The sequence below is a fragment of the Chanos chanos genome, chromosome 5 (genome assembly GCF_902362185.1).
Source record: "Chanos chanos chromosome 5, fChaCha1.1, whole genome shotgun sequence".
Taxonomy (NCBI): domain Eukaryota; kingdom Metazoa; phylum Chordata; class Actinopteri; order Gonorynchiformes; family Chanidae; genus Chanos; species Chanos chanos.
In genome coordinates, this window is record NC_044499.1 from 46,650,524 (window position 1) to 46,668,314 (window position 17,791).

Here is a 17,791-nt window from a genome sequence, read left to right on the forward strand (position 1 = left end):
CTATTTAAAGTCTCGAGCTGGTGACAGGAGGCCACAGGGAGAGTTGGTAAAACTGTAAGGAAGCATTCCCAGCGGAGCCAGCAGAGACACACTCTTAGTCTGAGGGTTGGACAGTTCTCCAACTGGCATCAACATGACCAAACTAAAGTGCCATCAGTCTGACCACAATTGCCCATAACCCCGTGCTCGCTGCTCATAGCGGCCACATGTGTTTTCACTGGGAGCATAATTCAAAACTTTTTCTTTCACGTCATGCTCAGTTGAGACCTGGATCACAAGGACTTGTTAACATCTAGAAAACAGCCAAGAATTAACCACAGTTTCAAGGCCGTAGGAGAGTGTAGTGCATTAAACCAGTCTCTAATCCCCACCCCCCAACCCCCAGCCCCCGATAAGCCAAGAAGACTCATCATCTTTCCAGTTAAAACAGGACAATGAAGGCGGTCTGAATGATGAACTCTGAGTACACTCCAAACCATTTCATTCAGTCACTTCAACTGACACCAGTAAATTCGAACTTGCATTGAGTTGTTTTGCTCAAGATTTTAAATAGTACAAATAGCCTTGTTTGGAATTTACGACCGCTTTTAAAAAAACATATCAACGCGTCAAACGGTTGTACAGCAGTACGCCCGAATGCCAGTATTTGCACGGTGACATGCCTCAGTGAATGTTGTCTATGTCAACAGATTTCAACTATCAGCTAATCCTCTTTATAAGCCCATCACATCCAATTAAGAAGACACTGCAATATCATTTCTTCTGTTTAGCTGCAGAAAAGTACAGGCAAACCTCTTCATTTTTTTTTTCCTAGGCAAAAACATCATCTGTCTCATCTGTAGGTTTACAAAAAAAAGAAGAAAAAAAGAGAGAGAGTTAGCAGACAGACAGAGCCGAGAAATTTCTCCATTTTTAGAGCAGCAGATGGACTGAATCTGCTTGTCACTGTTCGGTGGAGGGCTCTTCTTTTTTTTTCCAGTTCTTCTGGCCGTTTTATTATCATTGTCTGAGAGAGACCGGCGTACACAATGGAGCTCATTATGAACCGTCTTCAAGCTGTGAGCTGCACAGAGGAGCTTCCTCTGTTGGCTCGAACTGTATGAAAATCAAATGGTAATTGCGTGCAGATGCGGAGGCAGAAAAAGAGAAGAAAATGAGCGCTGAAAAGAATATTTTTCAAAAATATGTGATAATTACGGGACATAAGGAGCTCATACTTTCCTGCGTTGAGCCAAAAGGGCCTTGGGATTTGTTTTCTCCAGCATATAAAAGATTTGCCAATAGGTTGTGTTATGGAACCGACTTAAGGGCATCGGTCTGTGGTCAGAAGGGAGGGATGAGTACATTCATTCGTATCTCACCGATATATCTCACTCTGCTTAAAGACACAGTCAGGGTACAGCGTAGAATATAAAGTTACCACGCTTCAAATCCAACCGTCAAATCTTAAGAAAAAAAAAAAAATCAGCATTATGTTAAAACAAAAGAAAAAAAAAAAGTCTCACAATTGGCCGATGAACTGTACTGTCTAAAGGGGATTAACATAGGTAGCAAAGAGTAGTTTTGTCAAATCCATGGGAGCAACCCCCTCAGACATAGTAGTGAGGTGTCACAGGAAGTAGGGGTCAGTCATCCGCTACTTTAGGGCTTGTCTTACTCCACTTTGTGTTTCGAGAGAACACAAGCTGCTTCAGAGACCAACGGTGGCAGTGGAAAGGTCCGATCGGGTCAGCTGCTGATGAAGCATTCATCCAAATCTCTCTCTCTCTCTCTCTCTCTCCGCGTAGCCGCAAGGCTTTCTCGTCAGGTGTCACAGAAGACGGATGTGATACGCACAGAGAATTATTTTATGTTGAACATTGCTGAGCAATGCACCATGGGATTTTAAGACTGCAAAAGCAAAATGTCTAGCGATGGTGGATTCCTCACAGCTGAATCAGCGCGGTGCTGGAGTATCACACTCAGCTATTGTACTCTTGTTAGTGGAAGCTGTGAGCTTTGTCTGGGGGTGCTCATGTGTAGACTGAGTGGTCACATGTGGTGAATACTTGGTCGCTGGTTGTCCCTGTATGATCCACCTGGTCTCTCATCACATCTCAGTTCTTGTAACATTTACTAGTCTGAAAATAACCTCCAACAATGTCCAATTACGAACCCGTATCAAGGGTGGCTTTTGTCGAGAAGAATGTCCGTTCTGAATGTAAGGTGTAAATATGAAATGACTTATAATGAATACTATTAAACGCACATAAAAATGTGTTCATCTTGCTCAATGCATTTCGTTAAACATTCTTTCATGCAGCGTTTTCACATATACAGCAAAAGCTAAATACTCAAAGATAAAGAACAAGCAATTGAACAGACGACACCAGTCGTATCTGGGTATCTGACAACTCTGTTATACAACTTCAGCCTAAGCATAACAACATATACCAAGTTATCTGCAGGTTTTCGTCCTCCTTTCAAATCAGCTTCAGCATTAAAAACTGCATGAAGCTGTCAGACAATACAGAGGGCTGGATGTGAACAATGAGACATGTCATTCCTCTGGCTGACCTGTGTGTCAAGGAACTTTGGCTGAAAGACTGAAGCTCGTTTCATCTGGAGGAATACAGTACAAGAGCATTGTGCTCAACATGGGTTTACAGTACATTAAGATTTACGCACACATACGCACACACGCACATATGCGCACAGGCGTGCGCGCACGCGCGCACACACACACACACACAGGTATTAACGTCATAGATGAAATTGTGGCGAAAAAAAAAAAGAAAAAAGTGACGGCTCACAGACTGGCTGAGAGCAGATCAGCCCGTCTCCCCATGTCATCCTGTGAGCTATAAGCACTGGCCATCTCTGTGCGTGCTCCGCCCAGCAACAAAGTCAGTGAGGGGATTATTAAAAATAAATAAATAAATAAAGACATATCCCTGCTCATCAAGGATAAACTCAAATCTTGATCTTTTTTTTTTTATTCCTCCTCCTCCAAAGCAAAGTCAAAACAATCGGCTTACAGTAACAATGAAATTATTGCACAACTCAGGTTATCTCAGGTATGAAATAGGGAGGAGCCAATGCCTGCACTGGTCTCACACACACACACACACACACACACACACACATGGCACTATAGCCAGAACAGGAGGGGAACTGGAATGAACTAAACATATGGACGTGCAGTGTACTGGAATCTGTTTATGAGATCTTGTGTGTGTATATACATGTGTGATTACTAGTGCGTTTACATTACGAAGCATGCACGCGCCCCGCCGCTTTACTGTTCCTCAGGGCCGGAATCGGCGATAGCGTTTCTTGAAAAAAAAAAAGAAGTAGCCTAAATCATATTACAGCTGATCTAGAGAACTGCCAAACACACGCCAGGGCCTGTTTTCCGCACTTCCTGTCATATCCCTGCGTTGGAGCGTTGAAGAGAAAGAAGCTGGCAAAGGACACAGAAGGGCAAAGACTAACCGTGTCCACATAACGCTCACCCAACATAACCAAGACAGAGCTTGCTTTACAAAGTCTACCGTCAGAAGAAGAGCTGTGTGTGTGTGTGTGTGTGTGTGTGTGTGTGTGTGTGTGTGTGTGTGTGCGTGCGCGTGCGTGGGCACGTCTATGTGTCTGTCTGTGTGTGGTTTTGAGAGAACATAAAAATGTCACGATGAATGAAATTAAAGAAGAAGTAAATGTGAACCAGAGCGGCGGTAGCATGTGTCATCCACGTTTTCTTTTTTTTTTTTTATTATTTTTATATGTTATGACAAGCTGCTTTTATTTCCAGGTCCTCTGTGTCACCTCTTCTCCACTCGGTTTTAAACAAATCCACCCGCTTCAACATCCAAGACTCCTTTAACCCTCCTTTCAATGAGTGTTTCATTTCAAATGATCGACACCCTAATTTCACGATCAAACTTTTATCACGTGTTTCGGAGCAAAGCATATATAATCTGACGAATTGATTTCATTTAGGTGAACCACAGTGTCAAGTGACCTACTGTTTCATGAAGCTGTCACATTAGAAGAGAGAATGAGCTAAAAGAATGAAAAAATAAAAAAAAGGATTCTGATGCATAGCTGCCCTAACAACCAGCCTCTGAAGTCCAATCACAGCTAATAAGTGAGCAAAAAAGCAAAAATTCCAAATGACTCCCACACAAAAGGGTGCAACCATTGACTCAATAACAAAGCATTTACCTTTTGTTCGGAATTAATGTTGAAACTATTTAGTCTCACTCTGGAATTCCTCGCTTGAGGAAAAGAATAACTGTGTTATTTTATTAATTACTAAAATTTGCATATTTCGGTGGGATAGGTTTGAACCGGTCTGCACGATAGTCAGTGTTTCAAGATTCTTTCATCTAAAAGTGAAATTCAATTCTCCCTTTTTTTCTTTCTTTCTTTTACCATTCAATCGTTCTTTCTCATGAATTTGCTCTCAGAAAATAATTTATTATAGTGTGCGCAGTAATGATAAGATACACCATCATGCAAAATCAATAATATCTACCTTTTCCGTCTGTGGGCTCTTTTTTTTTTAACATAAATAACATTATTCTTGCTCAGAATCTACTTCAAAGAATATGATCAGTGTCTTGTTTTAAAGAAATGAAAGTGCTTAGATAAACTTGGGCGCCTTGTGATCACATCAACTTCGGTGTATACATGACTCTATGAGAATTATGCATAATCAAATATACAGCATCACTTGTTTTGGCATTAATCTACGATACCTCATTTATGCATCCAACAAATTGCAGAAAGTTACAGGCCCATAAACACTTCATCAGGACTGCCTGGGGCACAGGGCTGATCAGCTGGGATTTCGTAATGCAGCACTTCTTCCGGGAAAGACTAAACTGCTGTTTTATCTGTGCTGTGCGCTATTATCAAATTGAGAGTCATAGCTCTACGTTTAAAACTATATGGGTCAAAATAATGTTCCAGCTTACAGTAAGTCCAGAAATGAGATCATTTGACCATCCACCCCCACACCACACACGCACACACATATGCACGCACACACACACACACTCACACACAGCTTCCACTAAACTCACTCTGAAAGCACTGACCGGCCCATTTGCCTCAGTATGCTTTCATGCTACCACCAATGCTGTGAACACACACACACACACACACACACACAAAGCACTTAAAACAAAGAGCCATCTAAGCAATAATAAAATTGTCACTACTGAAACAGGATATTTACGAATAAGAAGAAGCAGCATGGTGACTCAAAATGGTCTTTTACGGTAGGACAGTCCTGGTCTTTTCCTCAGAAAGGCAGTCAGACATGCACAGAATCTCCCAAACTATACTGATCTAATGGAGTCCCACTGTTTTAATCAATCCATCAATTACCATATAATTATGGATAATTAATTAGACGAAGATACTGAGTCCTCTCTACTCATTACATCCAAATTGTCAGTATCTGTGCGTGTCTCACATCCATATAAGCGATGACTGGGTAAATGTAAAATAGATGCCTTACTGCAGGTTTTGTGGGAGGGAACACTACATAAACACAAACTATGTTTGAGAACTTATAGCATGGACCAAAAAAAAAAAAAAACCTTAAAATGCTGATCCACATTTAAAAGTATCTCCTCCCATCACATAAAGATGGTATTCCACCTTTTTCGACTATAAAACTTGCTTTTGCACTGTGGGGACCATCAATATCTGCTCTATCCCATGACACCAGCGCCAGGGTGTGATACTGGAACACCAGAACACGAAAGACGTCATTATTAATGGTTGCCATGGATGATAAACTTTGACAGTGCAGTAATGCAATTTAAGTACTTGATGATGTCATGAAGGAACGAGTGAGACCTCTGTATCGTGCCGGGCTACAATGCCACATGTTACTACATGTCTCATATGGGTACACATCGTTAAAATCCATATATCATTCACTGTAGCGGCAGCCGCTTCAAAAAAAGGGAGGAAAAATTTCAAGTAGCTTCAAGCACCCAATTAAGCAAGCCTGCTAATAAGCCCTAAATACATTGCCACATACTGCAAAATGTGACCACAAAAGCAATAAATCACTCAAAGAGCAGTTGAGAGTATTGGATTTGTGCTTTTGTGTTTAAATGCCTCCCGTTTTCCTGGATCTGCTGATGTGCAGCCTCTTCAGAATTCCCGCATCTCTTTTTCTCATCCTTGCGAACAATTCTACCGTGTTTGCTTTTCTTACTGAACATGCAAGAGCATTCCAGAGACAAATATCTAAATGTTACATAATCCAAATGATCAGACATGATTTGAACTTGATTATTTAAAAATGTTAACTACTTCAACTACCTAACATAGATGAAGAGTTAAATAACATCAACAAAGAGCCGTTAATGTTACACAAAAGCCTACACACACATAGCTTCAGAATAAACAGGAAGCGCTGCAACTCCAACACATAAGAGAAGATGCAAAAGCAGTAAAAGCACGGATCCACAGGCTGTGGCATGGGAAAAACCCTGTCCATTAAAAATCGCAGTAATCTCCTAATCGTGTTGCAGATAAACTATGCCCGCAGATTATAGACGTGATCATAGTCTGTAATGACTGTGGTTTGCATGTGTAAGGATAAAAGCAAACAACAAATGTTTTTACCGTTGAATTGCAATACTTCAGTATAACCTTCAAGAAATCATCTTTACACGCACCATCAACTTGAGAAGCCACCTATGGTGCCAGTATTAGTCTAGGCTTTTATTCGTGGTCAGTTGATGCAAAATGAATTTACTTTCAGATTGCGAATATCGCTATCGTGGAATGACCAGTTTCACTAGCAAATCGTGGGCGAATTAAATATTCTATATAACTTCCGTCTCATGTCATGTATCTTTAAATGCCTGCAATATGAAACTGTCCGCAAATAAAGATTTGCCCCACTTTGAAAATGACTAAACCTAACCGACTTTGACAAATTTTCATTGACATCATGATGGTACTGCTCAAGATGTGATATAAAATGCTTTGGATGAATTGGTACCATACCTTACAAATAATCGGGTTTCAGCGTCTGACACCGTGCATTAACCGGTATTTCGCAGCTCAGCTGTATCCTCTCGGCTCAAGCGGTCTGACGTCAGTAGTGTCACTTCATAGCTAGACACATCAGGAAAAAAAAATATGATAAAATGGAAAGACGACCCGCGTCCTCTCGAAACCGTGGCTTAAAACAGACAAACTTGCACGCGAAATCAAGACGCAAAATGTTGCACATGCAAGAAAAAGCGTCCCATCCCCAGCAGAGACTGATACATTCCTGCACTAACCGAAGCCCGTACAGGGCGGCGGGTTTCAGTCAGTCCGTAGTTCAGTTTCACCATCTGAGTACGCCCACTATTTGGCCTTCCATACACACGGCAGAATTGACACAGTATGGGAGGCGACAGCGCAGAGCTGTAAAGACGTCAGAGGCCAATCAGCGCTATTCATGGGCGTAAACAACCAACTTCAGTCTTTTTTCAGTCCGAACTGTTTGAAATATTACAACATCCGAAAGACCGACTAAACACATTGTGATTCATCGCAAAACAATATATGAAGACACAGCACAAACAGACTGATGCAGTACTTGATCTAAATATTTCTTATCTCAAATGATTAATTTTAGATTCAAAAGGATTGTAAGTGATTAATATGCGCAGCAAGGTGTTCCACTCGAAAGTAATTCGGAACCTCAGGGGCAGCAAACTCCAGCAAAAGGAGTGGTTTCTGAGAGACGAGAGGGGTGGACAGAGGAGAGAGATAGATGTTCTGCTCTACAGGTGACAGGATTGTTTAATATTGTGAAAGGCTAAGGTGGGGGGGGGGGGGGGCAGAGAAAGAGAACGAAAGAGATAAATGTGATGATGAGGACGAAAGACATTCAGCAGTGCGTCTCACCTCAGTGGTCAGGGTTTCTGCTGGCACAGACGATGTCTGTAGAGAGAAGAACTTGATCTAGGTGAGTTCACCCCCTCGGACGGTATATGGAAAGTGCCAGATTCTCTTTCTGCAGGTTCCAGTTTCAGCCCTTTTGATCTTTTTCAGACCACAGAGGTGGGTGTAGATTTTGTTACATCCATCAGATACCAAAGTTCCTGTCATTCTAGCTTTACCTTCTTAAGTAGCATAATATTTCCCTGAATATTCACAGTTTCAGTGGAATATAGATGAAATAAAAACAGTACATGACCTTTTCATATCATTGGGATTACTGGAATATCATAGATCATTTCTCTGGGTAACCATCCTCTGTCTTCCCTTATTCTGTCTTATGATTATGCAGTAAATTATAAACCCACTGAGCTGGTGGCAGTGGAAGATGAAGTAACTCAAACTGACAGGTCCTAAGTAAATTCAAACCTTCCAATATTTCAGGGGACAATTCTACAGCAATCTTCAGTGTCACAGTAACCGTGGCAACTGTTGTGTGCACAGCTCCCTGTACGCTGTACTTACCTGAAGAGTAATGATGCAAAGAGTTAGAAGGTAAAAGGATTTATATATTCAACATACAGTCAAACATATTAAGATGTTTCAGTATGTACTGGCTGGCTTGCCGAGGTGCGCCATCAGGCCGCTCCAGCTCGTGCAGAACGCCGCTGCACGCCTGGTATTCAACCTCCCTAAGCACTCTCATGTCACTCCACTGCTTACTGTGCTCCACTGGCTTCCGGTAGCTGCCCGCATCCAGTTCAAGACACTGGTGCTGGCCTACCAGGCCACAAGAGGCTCCGCCCCATCATACCTTCAGCCCCTTATAACTCCGTACACCCCTACTAGAACCCTCCGCTCTACGACCTCTGGTCAACTGACGGTCTCCTCACTTCGGGAACCCCGGCAGTCGCTCCTCCCGACCACGCCTCTTCTCCGCCATTGCCCCGCGGTGGTGGAACGACCTCTCTCATGCAGTTAGGACTGCAGAATCGCTTACCATTTTCCGCAGGAAACTGAAAACCCACCTCTTTAGAACCCACCTGTCCCCCACTGCCTAACATCCCTTTCCTTAAAAAAAAACAACCTTGTCTTGTATCTGTGTTTGTCAAAGTATTCCAGGGGTGCAATACGAAGGGGTAAATTGACGCTCAGTCTTATTGTGATCTCTGCTCATGAGGTATTAGAAATCCAACTGATGCACTGATTGTAAGTCGCTTTGGCTAAAAGCGTCTGCCAAATAGCAAAATTGTAAATTGTAAATTGTACATGCTACCAGTGGTGGACGAAGTACAGAAATCCTATTGTGAAAGCAGAGATACCCTGGGTGAAATATTACTCCAGGAATATCTCCATTTAAACTTTCACTGTTTTCTTAGAGTACAAATGCACTTGCTTTTAAATATACTTAAGTATCGAAATAAAAGTTCTGTGATTTATTATGGTTACAATCTTGATGTGTTATTATTTTTGTATTAGCATCTGTTCCCCCTTCTTGTTTAATCTACTTGTTTCAGGTGAGAAGGCTATAATGTCACTCTGGACGCACAAATCTGTTTGTATGAGCACATTAAATCAGTCTGACGTTGATGTCAATTAACATCGTCATGAGTGACCATCATTCAGGTGAACAGTTCCCATTAATGACCTCTGAGTGCCTGCAGACATGAAATAAACAGGACATGAGAATCTGCAAACCGTTCCTTTTCTTGATTGTACTGTCAGTGAAATATGAATCTGTTATCTTCTAAAACAAACTACCCTGTTATTCTCATAAATATATCCATTTTTGTCACTAGTTGCAAATGAAGTTTTGAAAATGAATTTTATGTAATCAATAATTACATGAGCAAACCTGTAAAGCAGACTGATGCATACAGTACAGCATCCCAGTACTGTTACACTGAATATGGAATAAATCTCATCCCAATTACTCAACCAGGGCTAATTATTTTATAATATCAGGCTTTTAGACAACTGTTTTGTTTGTTTGTTTGTTTGTTTTTTCACTCTAAAGTGACGAGAAATGGCAGAGTCTTTGTCTTAGATAGCATCTAGCTGTGTGTGAAACTGAGTGGGGCAATAGTGCATGGCCTTCCTTTCAAACAGGACACATTGGCCGCTTCTGATCGAAAACCACTTTGAGATTTTTCATGAATGGATTCGGAAATAAACACACAATACAGAAGGATGCTCCCTGACGAACTATGACTTTGTGATCCTGCCTGGGGGACCCAGAGATGGAATTTGCATGTGGCTCTGTCCTCTCCTATTTCCTGACATCCAGCAACATTCCTCCTGCAGGATGGACAAACTTCCGACAGAGAATTTCCTTCCTCATTATACTAAGGATATTACGTTACGTTTTATCTTATTGTAACTGTCCCAGTTTGTCCACACTCGGTTTCTCCACTCTTGGTTACTTTGTGATTTACCAGTCTCAGCTGACCAGTAAGTGGAGATGGAAGACGTATGGTGCCTGTAAAGTGTGAAAAGTAGTCTTAGTGCTGCAATCCCATTTCACATATCGATGTAGATGCGGAAATAAACAAATAAACTTTCTCTCCCGGTCCCTCACTGTCTGTCTCTCTCTCTTTCCCTCTTTCTCTCTCTCTCTCTCTCTCACACACACACACACACACACACACACACACAGTGGTGTAGACCTTTGTTGCAACATTTGACAATTCCCTGAAATGAGCATACAACATAAAACACATCAACGCACTCCTCTGTTTTATGCAGCAGTGAGAAGCAAAGGTTGAGTCCTCCGTCCAAACATCTCCATCGGCTTTCAGCAGCACCGCAGTTGCTCCTTGCCACTCAATCATGCAGCCAGTGCAGTGCAGTGAGGTGAGGAGAGCTTTGATTTATCACTCCGATATGACTGTTTTGGCAATAAAAAGACATCCCGCAAGGGAAAGCAGAACAAATCAGAAATGTAGCTAGCTTTTTGCAGTTCAATACGGGCACGCTTGCTACACAGAGGAAACGGGCAGGATGGCACTTGCACTAAATCAGTCCTCTTGATAGAGCAGTCCGAAGTGATTTAATGATGTGCATTTGTGAAGGAATGCAGAGAGAAGAATGAAAGAGAGCATGCTGACAGTAGCCCTCTTAGCATATGGAAAACATTATGTCATGACCTGTCTTTAACCCTTCTTTATCCTTGACTTACAATACATGACAACGTGTCCTAATCTCATTGTGCTGTGCGTGTATGGCTCATCCATTACTCTGGAGCGGAGTCTACAAGAACACGAATGCTAACTATAAATATTCGAGCTTGTGAAATATTTTACTGCCTTCAAAAGTGAATATGAGATTAGGAAAAATTATGTTCAGACGTTCAAACAGATTTAATAGGCAAATACATATTTATACACACTAATGTATTTAAGTCATTGGTTTCGCAGTATGTTTCAGAGATGAAGTTGATCGGAATATGTGCGCCGAGCGCTTTGATAAAACGTTCAAAGAACGGCCAGGCGCGCGCTACGTAACCCCGGCCTCATACTTTGACTCTTTGTTGTGCATGGCGATGTTTATTTTATGGCATACGCTATAAAATATTTATCTGTTTTTATCTGATTACCATATCAGCGTCACCAGCGTCTTGTGCCACTAAAAACGTGCGTGTACTTGGAGGCAACGTTTTTTTTCCTTCTGTAGACAATACATGTTTTTCCATTGTGCACAACACATGAGTGTGCTAGCCCTTCAGGGGAAATCTGAAACAATACCTGGAACAAGGGAGGAACGAAAGGATAGGATGATGAAAGTTTTCTCCTCCGCTCATGCTGAGTGCTACTGATATATTATGACTGAACAGCTCGGAGATGAAGACATGTCAGCCTTTCAAAACACAAACGTACACTGATTACGTAAGTGGTTAGTACAGTGATGATAATGGTCATCATTGTTGTCATCATTCTTCTGTTTCTTCCTCTTCTTCTTAGTTGTAGCAGTAGAAGTAGTGATAGTTGTAGTAGTAATATTATAGTACTATTATTAGTTGTAGAATTGGTACTAAGCAATACAAAACACATTCAAGTTCACATAGTAAAAAGACTGCATCTGATTTTGCAGCGGTTAATACATTCATATCTATCACATTTTACAGAAAAAGCTTTAGGCACACTTGAAAAATGCACTTTGGAAGCCATCTAGTCAGTTGGAATAAACATGCTTTTCCAAATTCTGTATTTGCTTGTCCAGCCCAGCACTGGTTGGAGGAACTACTCCCGTGGGACAAATTGAGCTAGAGAAAAGGAAAGTGATTAAACGTCAGGGGAGTAAGTATATGAAAAGCTCTGAAACACTGTGAATCATTAACGGATAAAGGGGAGTGGGACGACTGTTTTAACTATAATGAGCTAACAGGAACCAAGAGGAAATCGTATGGGCTCAGTTCTCTTTAGCTAATTAACCCACGGGCTACGTAGGCACAGGCCAAGAGAGAGTCTTGAGTGAAGCTGACTTTGGAATGAAAAACTTTATTTAGCTCAGAACTCACCTCTACACTCACTCAAAGATGTTGCTCAAAATGTTTATGATTAGCTAAACGCATAAAGATGTGTTAATTTACGGCTTGATTGGAATCCAAGAATAGAGCACATAATGTTCAGCTGAGTATTGATTTTCATCAAGTCTTTTGTGTTTAATTATGCTTTAGAACACAAAATAGTTAAAATATGTGAGAACTGGGACATGCAAGGAAACTTAATGTCTATGTCTCTGTGAGTGTGATTCTCTATCTGTGTGAGATGGGGAATGAGAGAGAGAGAGAGAAAGATAGACACACTGGCAGAGAGAGAGAGACGCACTGACAGAGAGAGAGAGAGAGAAAGAGAGAGGAGGAGGAGGAGAGAGAAAGAGAGAGAGAGAGAGAAAGAGAGAGAGAGAGAGAGACAGACAGACAGAAATAGAGAGAATAAACATTCCTCTCACTTGTCAAGATGAGTTTCTGCGGAGCTCTCAGATCCACCACAGCAGCAGAATCAATTCACACGCAGGCAGCAGCCTTAGCCCGATCAAACCCTGCCTCCAGTAACCAGCCTGCAACAGAGAGCAGCCCTGCTGAAAGTGTGTTCTCCCTGCCCGGAGCTGTCTGTATCTCACTGTGACAGCAAAGCTTTACTCTTCAATTTAAGGGCAAAATAGATATCACAATGGTATTACTTACCATTCAGGTGTTGAAAAACTTCCACACCTGTATTTCCTTGACATAGCATGTGTATCTTCTTAAAATTTAGTTCACACCAATGTGAACAATACAATACTTGCTTAAGACTATGAGTCCACTATACTATCACTTAATAACTCCCATCATTTAAAATATTGAGGAAGAAGGATCAAAGATACAAAAAAAAAATCAAAGGATTACAATACCAGATCTACGACAAAATTTTGAAGACAGTTTGAGACGTTGACAATAGAGTGATCGGAACATGGGAAGTGTTTATCAGGGTTCAGCAGAAGGTCACAATTCCTGTGGCCTTTGGGATCAGGGTGAGGGGTCTCTCAGGAGACAAACACTGCTAATGAGAGACATTTGAAACATGTCACCGCATCTCTGTGGGAAACGTAGAGAAACAGTTCTCAAGCAGCTGTGTGACAGCTACTGAAGCAACACACTGACACACACCATATGTTTTTGTCCTCTCAATTCCAGGATGAAACTATCTTTTGGCAAACAAGATGTACAATCCCTTCAGAAAACATTCGCAAAGCCTGTTTCACACAAGGACATGTCCGTTTCTCAGATCAGATGAGGAAAACACACATAGCTGACATTTGGAGGCCTGCTTGGTTTAAACAGTGTTCATTATGATGACACAGCTGATTTACAAAGTATTCCTGAGTGCAGGAGACATCAGGTTTTTTTTTCTTCTTGACATCTGACCCTGCTCGCTGACCTCTTGCTGACCTCTCACTGATCTCTTGACAAAATGGATGATGGAGTGGCATGGTTGGTCATGGACTGTTGATGAGATCACAAACTGTTGATGGGATTATTCTAGGTCCAAGTGCACGAAAGACAGGCAACTAAACACAACAGTTAAATTTTCCTTTTTTTTTTTTTTTAACGCTCTAATGGAGGAGTCGTGATACATTATGATATGCATTGCACTGGAAGCTGATTAATTACAATCAAATAACCAGAGTTAGCCAAAACACTGACAGATGCAGATAGGATATATTAATGCAATCCTGTTCTTTCATGATCTAAGGCAAGAATCTTGCTCGGATAAACAACAGGACTTTCCTTTCTGGAAATGACCACAGAGTTCAATTTGCACAAATGCATATTCCATCTCTGCGATTCGGAAAAGCACAGTGCAAAGTTTCTATGATTTGATATGTGTGTTGTCATGCACATTGCTAAGCAACAGTCCACAAGTTCATATAGTCACATCTTTGTATCCTCTGTAAAGGCAGCAATTACATAAACATATACCACACACTGCCGATGCCTCCTATTACTTTGATATGTCCACATAATTAGTTTCTGCTGCATTCCTGTGACGTATAAAGGGAGTGAAAGTAGAGACGGGCATCATCTATCGTCACGCGTGTTCTGCTGTGCATGTTCCGACGAGGAAATTTCGAAAGCAACGCGGACGGAGCTGGCCGTGGCTTTCCGCACCGTGGCCTTTCATCTCAGTCACACTTCCACGGTCCTGCAAGTGAGATCCTCGCTATTCCAGATTCCTCAGGCTCTGTGTCAAACTTCAAAGAAGCCCCCTCGCAAATCTGGATACCTCATGGGGCAGGCTCCGATTACCCCTTCAGTGACTACACCATTGCGGCAGACCCTACCTTCACAGGGTCCAGCATGGGAACTGGACCCATCTCATCTGGAGCGCCATAACAGAGCTGACTTGAATTATTGATATGCCATTTTTAGATGGTGGTCAGTGTAGTATTATGGTGAATTGAAATGTCATATGTATTTACCAGCGAGTAAGATTTGCTGGTAAAAAAAAAAAAAAAAAAAAATACAGCTTATGTTCACAGTAAGGGATATGGTTTTATATAGCTGGCGCTGAAGAAAGAACTTGTATGAACACCAATGACATCATAAATAAACAAACAACTACAAAAAATAAATTCACCTCTTGCCCAAGTGCATGCATTTTGGCCTCTCACTTTGTGTCAGGATTTTTTTAAAGCTCAAAAGGGAAGCCAAGTCAGCCCTGGCAAAGTTTACGAGTTGGCAGTATAAAGATTGCCAGAGGATGGTTATTCCTCTAATGATGCATGTGGCCATCAGACACAGTGATTAGTCTCTGTCAGGAATCCTGTACGAGACTGATTTAATGCTGGCCAAAACACAGACACAGACAGTCTTCTCCCGATCCTCGTGCCAGACAAGCTTGTATTTGACTCTGATTATTCCTCCAACAAGCATTTTACCACAAATGGAAATTGTGTGCAAGGTCAAACATCCTAAGCATTTTATATATTTTTCTTACATTTCATTTTTATTTTATTTTCTTAGGCAAGCACTATAAAAATCCGGGCTCTAATTACACAACTAAAAGTAATATATTTCTAAGATTATAATGCTTTGATTTTAGCAGCAACCTTGATCTTTTTTCTCCTCGAAGCCAAGATACCACCATGGGAGACATATGCAAAGCTTCAGGGGGGAGACAATTCCATTCTGGATGGTTACGTTACATTATAAAGCTGTTATGAAGTTAGATGGTCAGATTCCTTTCAGTGAGTTCATACATTGAATCACTGTCAGCTCCACTAAGTGTGGGGTAAGAGCACAGACCAGGAGATGACTTAAACAATTCTCCCCAGGGATCACTCCAGGCAAGTCAATCATTTCTCTCTCTCTCTCTCTCTCTCTCTTTCTCACACTCACCCTCTCTCTCTCTCTCTCTCTCTCTCACATACACACAGACACACACACACACACACACTCACCCTTTCTGTCTCTCTCTCTCTCACACACACTCACCTTTTCTGTCTCTCTCTCTCTCTCTCTCTCTCTCTCTCTCTCTCTCTTTCTCACACACACACATACACACACACACACACTCACCCTTTCTCTCTCTCTCTCTCTGTCTCACACACACTCACCTTTTCTGTCTCTCTCTCACACACACACACATTCTTTCTCTCTCTCTCTCTCTCTCTCTCTCTCTCTCTCTCTTTTCCCTTCCCTCTGCGTGTCATGCTTCCTTTCCAAAGTCCAAAGGCTGCTTTACCACTGCCTTCACCACAACCACTTCAAAGACTCATACTAACCAGAAGAGGCAAGTGCAGGAAGCAGAGTTGGCAGGGCTTCAGAGAAACGGGTCAGGGAGCGCGGGGACTGGAGGCCCTCTCTCTGCTCCACTCAGTTCCCCTTTGGCCCAAGAGGCTTCATGGTAGCAGGAGTGGAGCTGCTGAAACGTTCTCCTGGTGACACGACCATGCTGCTGCTCCGAGTACAAATACATCTCCTCCTGGACCCTTGACAACTCACATTCATTCAACAAAATGGTGCATCCCGTCCTACCCGTTTCAACATTGTTATATTCCAGTAATTTTATCTGCAGTAGGAAACCTATTATGAATCCCTGACAGCTTTCTCACTAGAGGGTGCAGGTGCAGTGAAACATCAGGTAAAAGCACATCCTATGCTCCCCTGAGACAAAGGGAGGGATGTGTATGTGTGTGTGTGTGTGTGTGTGTGTGTGTGTGTGTTGGAGGGAGGGGGTTGCTGTTGATGTTATTATCTAAACACCAAAGCAGGCAGTAAATTTTCTGGATGTTTCACATGACACACTGATATACAGTGCAGGGTGGACCATCTCAAACCCTGGGGATGTGTTCACTAGTCTCCATATCTATCTGCGGGTTTGCTTCTTGGGAACAGTTCTTCTAAATATGCTGTCTCCTCTGATTCTGAAGACTGAACAGAGTTCATCCATACAGGATGTTCAATTGCTTTGAGAATTTTGGTGGTCCAAATGCAAAATATATCTCTGTCCTCAGCAAAACGAGGAAAGCTCGTTCAGATACATTTACCGAATCAAAAATGCACTTATCTGCTGAGAGAGGGAGCTGCATTTTGAACACATGGTGCAGGGGGGCTGAACCCAATGGCAGACAGAGGCTAATCCAGGCTAAGTTGTTTTGTGTCGCTGAAACAACATTAGAGTGATGATATTATTGCACGGGCATTAATTTGTTTGAACACATTTTCTGCAGACAATCCTAATCTGCATTGTCCAAATCAGAGACAGATTTTGGAGATTATGAAAGATGAAGAGCTGGCATTTCATACTAGGGATACTGCAGGCCGGTTCCTTCCCAGTGTTCGATTTTGTAAATATATCGTTCATTTAGGAAGACGGTTTTATGGGACCCCCATGTTAAGGAAATAATGAACTCAAAGCATCTTTTAGAAATACTTGCCCCATCATTTTACATCACAATGTCTAGAATGAAAAAAAAAAAAGGAATTAAATTTATGAAAACCAGCGTGCTCTGTTCGGTAAGTGGTTAATTGCATACACTGAAGAGATAGTAATTATGTATACAATGTCCACTGTCAGCATGTTTGAACGTGGTCTGGATTTGTCTTTTGTTATTCTTTGATTGAGTTAGGAGGGTAATCACATTAACCCCAATTCAATTTGAAATGAAGTTTTCAGATCGCGGAGACCAGCTAGTCAAGTTTCAGTGTTAAGTCCCTTGTCTTGTGTATTTTTGGTTCTGTGAAACACAATGAAACAATGACTAAACTTCACATCTGTAAGATGACACAGAACCTCGGGGCGTTTGAAGAATGATTAACGCAGACGGCTTGGCTCTCAAAGTCGTTGTATATCCCCGCACGGCTTAT